Source organism: Homarus americanus, unplaced genomic scaffold (genome assembly GCF_018991925.1).
Source record: "Homarus americanus isolate GMGI-L3 unplaced genomic scaffold, GMGI_Hamer_2.0 scaffold33468, whole genome shotgun sequence".
Classification (NCBI taxonomy): Eukaryota; Metazoa; Arthropoda; class Malacostraca; order Decapoda; family Nephropidae; genus Homarus; species Homarus americanus.
Window position 1 is genome coordinate 10,383,896 of NW_024714177.1, and position 10,974 is coordinate 10,394,869.

Genomic DNA, 10,974 nt, shown 5'->3' on the forward strand with positions numbered 1-10,974 from the left:
CTCAGAGGCGACCCCGTACACAAGGGGTTTGTAGACTACCACCACTAAGCTCCTGTTGTCAAAGGTTTGGGCTTTTTTTCATGTTTAACCGAAGTTCCTGAGAGTTTGTGGGTTTTTCACGTTTAACCGTAGTTCGTAAGAGTTGGCGGTTTTTATGTTTAACTTCACTTTTCGAGAGTTTGAGTGTTTTCATGTTTCTGCTCCGTCCCCAAAAGTTGGTGTTTTATTACGCTTAACCCAAGTTCCCAAGAGTTTGCTTTTTTTTTTCTCGCCTGACTGTACTTCTTCAGAATTTTAATTTCTAATTTATCATTAGCACCATTTTCAGCTTACTAGCCGCTCGGGTCGTTAGCCTGTTCTCTATAACGCACTTCTGTTCTGTTACGATTTCAATGTCCAGTGTCTGTACAGGAGGAAACCGGAGTACCGGAGTACCCGTAGAAAACTTGCGATAATACCCTTCTCTAACCTGACCCAGAGACCGAACCCGGGATGCTGATTTTGAGAGGCAGGCGTGTTCCCGCCGTGGCTGAAATTGTAAGAATGTACGTACTGTACTTGTATGATTTCATAAAACACAAATTTAACGTCCCAGAAAACTAGCATCAAAATTACACTTGAAAGATAACTTTAACTGATTGAGACGGGTGCTTGCTTACCTGTTCACTTGGGAGGAATATTCATCGTGCTAACCTTTAGTGAAACGCCCCAGGTCAAAAGCCCGCCACACCCGACTCCCGATCCCTTTACACAGGATATAATGGAGTCACACCAGGAAAATTAAGCCTATTTTTTGTAACTATTAATACCAGTTATTACGACAAATATTATCTTCGCATTAAATTTCTTGTAGATATTCCGTGTGTTGGATAGATTTATATTTTTACCTCCCCAATTCGAAGAGAATTTTCATATTATTTATATCAAGAGCCGCATTAAAAAAATTGTGGATCCAAAATTAATCTCAATATTAAAGACATTTTAAAATAGAAGATTGTGCACAGTGCACCCAAACGCACAATTTAGATTGACCGACTGACAACATCGCAAAAACACAAAGGATCAATATATTTATGGGTGGGGTTACCCTGCCAATCGGTTGGGACCCAACCGTTGGGGAAGAATTTGGTGCCCAAACGAATATGCCTTACAATTAGTTTTTAAGATACGGCCGTAAGTCGTAGATAATGCAGTAATAAAAGTCTTAAGAAAAATTTAATTTTACTGCTTTAAAACGTGACTTTGTTATTTCTTATGTGAAGGGTTAGGACTTGAGGTGGGGGGGAGGACTGCCAAATCTGGAGGCTGCGTAGTTATTGACTCAGTGGTCACACACAGCCTGATACGGTACTTAAGGGGCGGAGAATGGTGGGTAATGGAGCGGTAGGGAAAGGGAGGGAGCGCTCACTTTGGGCTTCGACTGTCGATGTTTACGGTGGCCTCAATTCTCTAAAGGTTCCTGCATTAATGTAGTTTCCTTCACCTGGTGAATTAACGACGCATTTAGCCGCCTACTTGAGTAAAGTCAAAGAGTGGCGTGGAAATAGCACAAAGAATTTGCTGTAAATACTGTAGATGCGTTCTATCAATCCCAATTACGAGATAAAGATAACTTATGTGTCTTTGAGATTGAGGTGTGTTGCTTCCACACCATCCTGTTAACTTTTTTTTTCATTATTTGTTTTTTAATTCATCTTATATATATATATATATATATATATATATATATATATATATATATATATATATATATATGTGTGTGTGTGTGTGTGTGTGTGTGTGTGTGTGTGTAATTTACGATAACGGTGTCCAAGTCTCTGATTCTCAAAAGTTTGTACAGTACGTTAATTTTTCCTCATAACTGGAGTTGTAAAATCATATATAAAATGGCCAAGTCAACAGCACAGCATAAAAGATCATGCCCAAAATAGCATCAACATTACACAAGACTCTTAGCTTAATTATATAACGTTCACCAGTCCCTGCAGGTAAAGAAGAACAATAATGTACATAACTTTTCCAGGGATTCTCTTCGTTAATTTTGTCCTTGTGATAGTGGACGTACTGTACCTGGTTTTTATGGTATTTGTGGACGTTATATTTTTGTTTTAGCTTCAGTGAACCGATTAGATACATTCTTACATCTTAACTTACTGGGATTATACATCGAAGGAACCTTTGAGAATCTGGACCTCGAACGTAATGTGGATGAGGGAGGAGCTGGGGTGAGGCTAAGAGTGAGGGAATGGGGCGATAAATTGGGTGCTGGGGTCATACAAGTCTAGGCGGCGTCGCTCCTGGAATAGTGCCGTCCCCAGGCTCTCAACCCCCTCCCTCTCCTTCCCTCTTGCTGGGGCCTTTCTGAACCCCCTCCATTCCCTTCCCTTCTGTCGGGGCCGTTCTGGACCCCTCTCCTTCCTTCCCTCCAGCCGGAACAGTTCTCAACCCCTCCCTTCCCTTCTTTCCTGTTGGGATAATTCTCAATCCCCCCTTCTCCTTTCTCCTGCCGCGACCTTTTTCAACCCCGCTCCTCCTCCTACCGGGGCCATTCTCAGTCTCCTTCCTTTCTCTCCTACCGGGGCAGGATTCACCCCCCCCCCCACTTGTACGGTGTTTATGTATATGCGTGTGAGCTCAAGTGAAGTAAGCGCTCTTGTGGCGCCAATGGGTGTGTGCACGAGTGCTGCTTTGATGGTGTGAATGAGAGTTGGTTGTCAGTTGCTTGTCTGACTGGTTGGATATGGATGACGTGGCGTGAGGTGTCCTGTTCCTGTGTTACCCTGTAATGGTAGTTGGTATCCCCCTGTACTGCCTCCCAAATACAGTATATGCACCTCACAAGTCTGTGTTTTCTTGAGCACTTAACAAGATTAGCAATGACTCTAGTTCATATCCAATTAAAATTTATGGAACATAGACGTAGCTATTATTCAAATAAGCTCCAGTCAGCATCAGGCGACAGTAAGAAAACCTGGAATGTTATAAATTCTATTCAGAACAGGAACACTCGGCCATAAGCCCCCCACTCAGGTTTTATGATAAATGATTCAGTTGTAACGGAACCCTCCCTCATTGCCAACCACTTCAATGAATATTTAATTAATGTTGGCAAAAATCTTGCAGAGAGCATCCCTGATCACCATGAGGAATATAGAGCCTACCTGCAAAACAGACAGCAAAATGAGCTGTTCTTATCCCCTGTCACAGCAGATGAATTACTGGCCATCATAAAAATGTCCAAAGATGCAGCAACAGGCGAAAACAATATACCAATGAGCATCATTAAGAAAGTAGCCCAGTTATTACTCCCTGTTCTCCTACACATTTGTAACTCCTCCTTCACTAGTGGTGTCTTTCCGGATAAACTGAAAATTGCTAAAGTTCACCCAGCATATAAAAAATCTGGGGACAAAGGTCTCTTCAAGAATTACCGCCCCATATCAGTCCTCTTAGCCTTGAGTAAGATACTGGAAAAGCTAGCATGTAGTAGACTAAATTCCATCTGCAATGCCAATAACATCTTTACAGACTCCCAGTTTGGATTTAGAGCTAGAAGGTCGACTGAGAGTGCTCTGCTATCCTTTACTAATGACATCTTAAATTCCTTTGATGACAGTTCACAGTCGGTATATTCTTGGACCTCTCTAAAGCCTTCGATACTGTCGACCACACCATCCTCCTTTCAAAGCTTGAACATTACGGCGTTAGGGGCCTGTCCCACAATTGGTTTACCTCATATCTTTCCAACAGGATGCAGTATGTCTGCTATAATAATCACCAATCTGACTCCTCGCCAATCTTGTATGGCGTCCCCCAAGGTTCCATTCTCGGTCCAGTACTGTTTTTGTTGTACACAAACGACATAGTCCACGCCAGCACACTCATAAAATACAACTTATTTGCAGACGATAGTAATCTCTATGCCAGCAACTCACACCTCCATTCCTTGATGAGAACTATGAACACTGAATTGACTAAAGTCAGGACCTGGATAATACGTAATAAACTGACCTTAAACCTTGAGAAAACCCACTACACGATCTTTCACAGAAGGAAAAACTTACCCCCAGACTTGGACGCCTTGTACCTTGGTAATACAATCCTCAAACGCGAACAAAATACTAAATTCCTCGGAGTTATTGTTGATGAGAAACTTAACTGGAGAAACCACATACTGTACAAGCCATTCACAGTAAAGTCAATAAACAGTGCAGTTATCGTGTATCTCACTCGACAGTCACTCACTCTCACAGCAATGAAAGAAATCTATCATGATCTTGTTTACCAACACCTGATACACTGTCACACACTATGGGGGGCCTCTGGCTCTTCAAAAACACAGTCTTTGGTTACTGCACAAGAGAGAGTTGTACAGACAATGACCTACTTGAAAAAACGGATCACACAAACGAAAAATTTGCCCTCTTTGTTTACAAATGTATCAATCACTTGCTTGACAATAATTATTTCCAGTTCCGGAATAATCAGAGATACAAATTAAGGCACCCAGAGCTACTAAGACCACCCCCCATGCGCTCCTCTTAGTCCCAGACCTCCATAAATTATCATGGTGTGAAGGTGTGGAACAACTTACCCCCACCTATCCGAGCAAAGACTACGCTCCCTTCCTTTAATTCATCTCTTAAAAAATATCTATGGTCTAAGTATTAATATATCTTGTAACATCTACTATATTTACAGTACCTGCTTTTATTGTACCATCAAAACCGTTTTATCGGAAATTATCATGTAAATAGATAAGTAATTACCATTGCAATAAACATAATTGCCAACGAGACATAATCCTGACAGCTCTGTCCTCTTGTTCAACCTTATTACTGTACAACCCAGGTTGTACTGCTCCACCATTATACTTATGATTTTCAATTCCACTGTTATTTATGTGTATATATATATATATATATATATATATATATATATATATATATATATATATATATATATATATATATATATATATATATATATATATATAAAATATATAAATAAATAGAATAAATAAATATTGAAGTGATAACCGTGGTAACATTATGAGATGTTCTTATTACCACCATGCTATTGTACTATTCCAGATTATACTAAATGTTACATAATACTTCCTTGAGATAAATGTATAGTATATATCAGGTGCCTCAAAGAGAGCTCAGGTTCTCAACTGGCTCAGCCATGTTAATATTGTTATTATTATCCACTCTGTATCTGTGTTTTTCTGGCTAAATAAACTTTCAATTCAATTAAATTAAATTCACAAAAGCCTATTGTCAACGTAATTAAACGAATAAATAAAGACAATCCTTTGTATTCGCTGCTACAGTGAATGAATGAAAGTACTGTACCTGGGGTCACAGGTCAAATCGGTGCTCCTAACCTAACGTAACCTAACCTAAAGAGCCTTGCCCTGATAACAGCGTGAGTCAGGCCATATTATCCAGAGCTGAAGTCTGTCAGAGAAGGTACATTCTAACATCTTCGGTCAAATGCAATATCTTGCGATCCTTCATGAGGCCGAATCCTGAACGGTGTGTGTGTGTGTGTGTAATAATAATAATAATAATAATAATAATAATAATAATAATAAGACTAATTATTAACGGTTTATTGAAAAAGTTCTGCAGCCCTAAGACTGAAAATATACATTGGACATAAATGACTTATTACAAACATTGGTGGTTTAACAAAAGCCTTCATTAGAGAAAGGTAAAGGAACATACAGTGAACATACAGATTAATGTTTACAGTGGAGGTCACGTAGATCTTGTACGCTGAGGTGTTGAACAGCAGACACGTATTGTAGTAACTCTCTCACAGATGGTGTTATGAGGGGCTTGACGTGGTGTAGTAGTAACTCCCTCACAGATGGTGTTATGAGGGGCCTGACGTGGTGTAGTAATTCCCTCACAGATGGTGTTATGAGGGGCCTCACGTGGTGTAGTAATTCCCTCACAGATGGTGTTATGAGGGGCTTGACGTGGTGTAGTAGTAACTCCGTCACAGATGGTGTTATGAGGGCCTGACGTGGTGTAGTAATTCCCTCACAGATGGTGTTATGGGGGCCTGACGTGGTGTAGTAATTCCCTCACAGATGGTGTTATGAGGGACCTGACGTGGTGTAGTAATTCCCTCACAGATGGTGTTATGTGGGGCATCACGTATTGCAGTAACTCCCTCACAGATGGTGTTATGAGGGGCCTGACGTGGTGTAGTAGTAACTCCCTCACAGATGGTGTTATGAGGGGCTTGACGTGGTGTAGTAGTAACTCCCTCACAGATGGTGTTATGAGGGGCCTGACGTGGTGTAGTAATTCCCTCCCAGATGGTGTTATGAGGGGCTTGACGTGGTGTAGTAATTCCCTCACAGGGAGTTGGTATGAGCCAACATAACAGTTGACCTGGCTGCTCCTAGAGGAGCGCCAGGTACGTCTTGACCCTTTAGTGGTCAAGGATGTAATGTGTGTGTGTGTGTGTGTATATATAATAATAATAATAATAATAATAATAATAATGATAAATAATTAACGGTTTATTGAAAAAGTCGGCAACCCAAAGGCTGAAAATATACATTAGACAAAAATTACTTATTACATACAAAGACATGGGGTAGGTGGGACGTTTAACAAAAGCTTTCATTAGTAAAAGAAGAAGGAACATGAATTGAACATACAAATTATTATAGTTTACCCGTTAATGGCCCAGGCCTGGGCTGATCATGGAGACACCAGGAGGTGAGATGTTCACGTGGTGTAGTAACTCGTCCTCGGGTGTTGATATGAAGGACCTCACGTGGTCATGGAGACATCCGGTGATGTGATGTTCACGTGGTCATGGAGACGGCGGGTGGTGTGGTGTTCACGTGGTGTAGTAACTCATCCGCGCATGTTGATATGAAGGACCTCATGTGGTCATAGAGACACCGGGTGGTGTGGTGTTCACGTGGTACAGTGACTCATCCTCGGGTGTTGATATGAAGGACCTCACGTAGTCATGGGGACACTGTATGGTGTGGGGTGAAGTCACAGTACCTCACTGCGCGGTGATGTGTTATCCCGTAGTCAGGTGCATGGCCGGCCGGCCCTCTGTTGTTCCCAGGGTGGACGGATTAGCACCTCCTGGTCAGAAGACGGCGGTCAGCTCCCTGGGGTGCTTATCTCACTGGTGGGTCGCGGCTTTCACTGGTACTGTCTAGTGCTGAATTTACTGGCTTAAACACTGTTCATCACTGGTCCCACTTCTTTCCGAAACGAAATTGTCACTTTTGATTATGTAGAATGTAGATATCCCAGTGGTGAGGATGGGTTGGGGAGAGGGACCTGGGGAATGGCCGAACATTGGCCAAGGGGGGGGGGGGCAGCTGCGTAGCAGCGCCTGATAGGTCTTGACCCTCCGGTGGTCAAGGATGTAGTGTGTGTGTGTCCGTCCGTCGGGCCGTACATCTGAGGAAACAGCTGGAAAAATAGACTTTAGCTAGAGTGGTGTTAAACGCTGGACGTGTACACAACCCCGTCCATTAGTATCAATTTCTGTAGTGGAGAGCAGCGTTTTCCTCAACTTTGGAGGAGGGTTGCGTACGCCATTCATCTTCTTTTGAGCCTCGATTTTTTTTTATTTTACTGAAACTAAACTACATTTAACTTTTATTTTCTTGTCTTGCGTTTCTCAGGAGCACCAGCTGGAAGAGAGAAATATTTCACGCTAAGTTTGTAACTGATACTGTGTGTGTGTGTGTGTGTGTGTGTGTGTGTGTGTGTGTGTGTGTGTGTGTGTGTGCGAATTCATTTTGCAGCGTGAGATGCGTCGGTCACTTTGTTTTGTGTGAATAATAAAACTTAAAAATGGATAATGTCTTTGTTTTGTTTTTTCTTCTTTTATGAAACTCCTGGAGGTGTAGAAAGCTCACAAGTCACTATGTCTCTTTTTCTTCCTTCTTCTTCTTTCGTTTATGTTTTCTTCTTTTCTGACAGTAATGTATTGAAAGTATAGAACTGTCAAAGTGATGGCTTATATCTTTCTTCTTCTACTCTGCTATTTACCTTTCTCTTTTCCTACCCACCCATCGTTTTTCTTACCACCGACAACTTCTACCTATAACCTCCCCTTACCCATGGTCTCCACTACCCTTCATTTTGTCTGTCGTAGAAAAGACAGGAGAGCTGTTGACACCAGCCAGAGGGAGTCAATATTGGCCACTCAGAATGGCGTGGACGTGGCCCCTTCCTGCCACTCGGTGGGTTATATTACTACTACAGTAGGATATGCTGAGTACATCCCCTCCTCTTGTTGAGTTATGTCAACTGTCCTCTGTTCGCCCTACAGGGTGCTTACTCGTGGACCAGGCGAGAGAGAATTGGTGCAGGTTTTGGTTTTAGTCCTGCGCGCGCGCGCGTGTGTGTGTAATAAAATAATAATAATAATTGACGGTTTATTGAAAAAGTTCTGCAGCCCGAAGGCTGAAAATATACATTGGACATAAATGACTTATTACATACATTGATGGTTTAACAAAAGCCTTCATTAGAGAAAGGTAAAGGAACATGTGTGTGTGTGTGTGTGTATAGTGGACGGGGCGGAAACCACCCACTACCACGAAGCAGCTCGCAAGCATAGGCGAGAAAATAATTGGTAAATAGACGAGAAACAGGAAGGAGTAATATTTGGTTGGAACAGGAAGTGAAGTGCTCAGGCTGCGTCTTGCTGCGACACGCCACTTTTCATAGTAGCTGCAGACCTCCCCTGCTAGACCTAGTCACCACGCGCTTGAGAGACACGGGATCTCCATCTTATGTATCTTACCTTGATACGAGATGTATTACTGTTTATTGTTGCAGTTTACTGCAGTGCGAGGTTACCTTACAAGTTTTGTTGTGTGTATTGATATAACTTACAGACATACGTTTTAATATCTGTATTTTAGTTTATTCCTTCCATACAGGTTTTAGTTGTTTATGAATGAAATAATGATTTTGTTATCATTTATATGATGTATTTATTCTTAGAGGAACGACTACGCCATCAAAGTTCATCTTAAAGAAACGAATATTATGACATTGCTATTCTTTAGATTTAGAGGAACAATTATGTGATCATAGTTACTCTTCAAGGGAAAAAATGTGATTCATGTCTAGTTAGCGTATATTGAAACTGCGGGGTGGTAGATCGCTTGGCAACTGATGAAAGTGGCGGGTCTGGAAGGTTTCTCTGGGATCTTGTAAAATGACCGTGAATTAGTTCCGCTGGCTGACTCGAACTGCCTCGAGAAAGTTGAGTCGGGTGATTGAGTGTGTGGTCTTGTTGGGGGCAGTGACACCCCCTGGCTCAGTGACATCCCCTGGCTCAGTGACATCCCCTGGCTCAGTGATACACCCCTGTCAGTGACACACCCCCTGGCTCAGTGATACACCCCCTGGCTCAGTGACATCCCCTGGCTCAGTGATACACCCCTGGCTCAGTGACATCCCTGGCTCAGTGATACACCCCTGGCTCAGTGACACCCCCCTGGCTCAGTGATACACCCCACCATCAGTGACACCCCCTGGCTCAGTGATGCACCCCTGGCTCAGTGACATCCCTGGCTCAGTGATGCACCCCTGGCTCAGTGACACCCCTGGCTCAGTGATACACCCCTGGCTCAGTGACGTCCTGGCTCAGTGATACACCCCTGGCTCAGTGACACCCTGGCTCAGTGATACACCCTGGCTCAGTGACACCCTGGCTCAGTGATACACCCCTGGCTCAGTACCTGGCTCAGTGACATCCCTGGCTCAGTATTACACCCCTGGCTCAGTGACACCCCTGGCTCAGTAATACACCCCTGACTCCGTGTGCCCTGGCTCAGTAGTATTACACCTAGCTCAATACACTCCCCTGGCTCAGTAACACACCCCTGGCTCAGTGACATCCCTGGCTCAGTGATACACCCCTAGCTCAGTAACTAGCTCGTGCAATACACTCAGTGACATCCCTAGCTCAGTGATACCCCTGACAGTGACACCCCCTGGCTCAGTGATACACCCCTAGCTCAGTGACACCCCCTGGCTCAGTGATACACCCCCTAGCTCAGTAATACACCCCTGGCTCAAGTGACATCCCTGGCTCTTTGATACACCCCCTGGCTCCAGTGACGCACCAGCTCGGTGATACATCCTGGCTCAGTGATACACCCTGGCTCAGTGAGCACCCCTGGCTCAGTGATACCCCTGGCTCGTGATACACCCCTAGCTCAGAGTGATACACCCTGGCTCAGTAGCACCCCCTGGCTTGATGACACCCCTGGCTCAGTGACACATCCCTGGCTCATTATTCACCCCTGGCTCAGTGACATCCCTGGCTCAGTGATACCTAGCTCCAAGTGACTTACTGGCTCAGTGATACACCCCTGGCTCAGTGACACCCTGGCTCAGTACATCCCCTGGCTCAGTGACACCCCTGGCTCAGTGATACACCCCTGGCTCAGTGAGCACCCACAAACCAGTGACCACCCCTGGCTCAGTGACACCCCCTGAAACGTGTTACACCCCTGGCTCCAGTGATACACCCCTGGCTCAGTGATACACCCCTGGCTCAGTGGCACCCCTGGCTCAGTGATACCCCTGACTCAGTGACACCCCCTGGCTCAGTGATACCCCCTGGCTCAGTGACACCCCTGGCTCCAGTGATACACCCTGGCTCAGTGTCCCTGGCTCAGTGACACACCTGGCTCAGTGACACCCCTGACTCAGTGACACCCCTGGCTCGGTAATGCACCCCTGGCTCAGTGAAGCACCCCTGGCTCAGTGATACACCCTGGCTCAGTGACATCCCTGGCTCAGTGATACACCCCCTGGCTCAGTGACACACCCCTGCTCAGTGACACACCCCTGGCTCAGTGATACATCCCTGTCAGTGACATCCCTGGCTCGTGATACACCCCTGGCTCAGTATTTCCCTGGCTCGATGATACACCTGGCTCAGTGACACCCC

General features: G+C 44.3%; 1 protein-coding gene across 1 annotated transcript in view; it reads left to right on the forward strand.

Moving 5' to 3' along the window:
* Positions 1-10,974, forward strand: part of LOC121876157 (leucine-rich repeat serine/threonine-protein kinase 1-like) — a 227,373-nt gene that overhangs the window by 41,240 nt on the left and 175,159 nt on the right. The window lies entirely within an intron of this gene.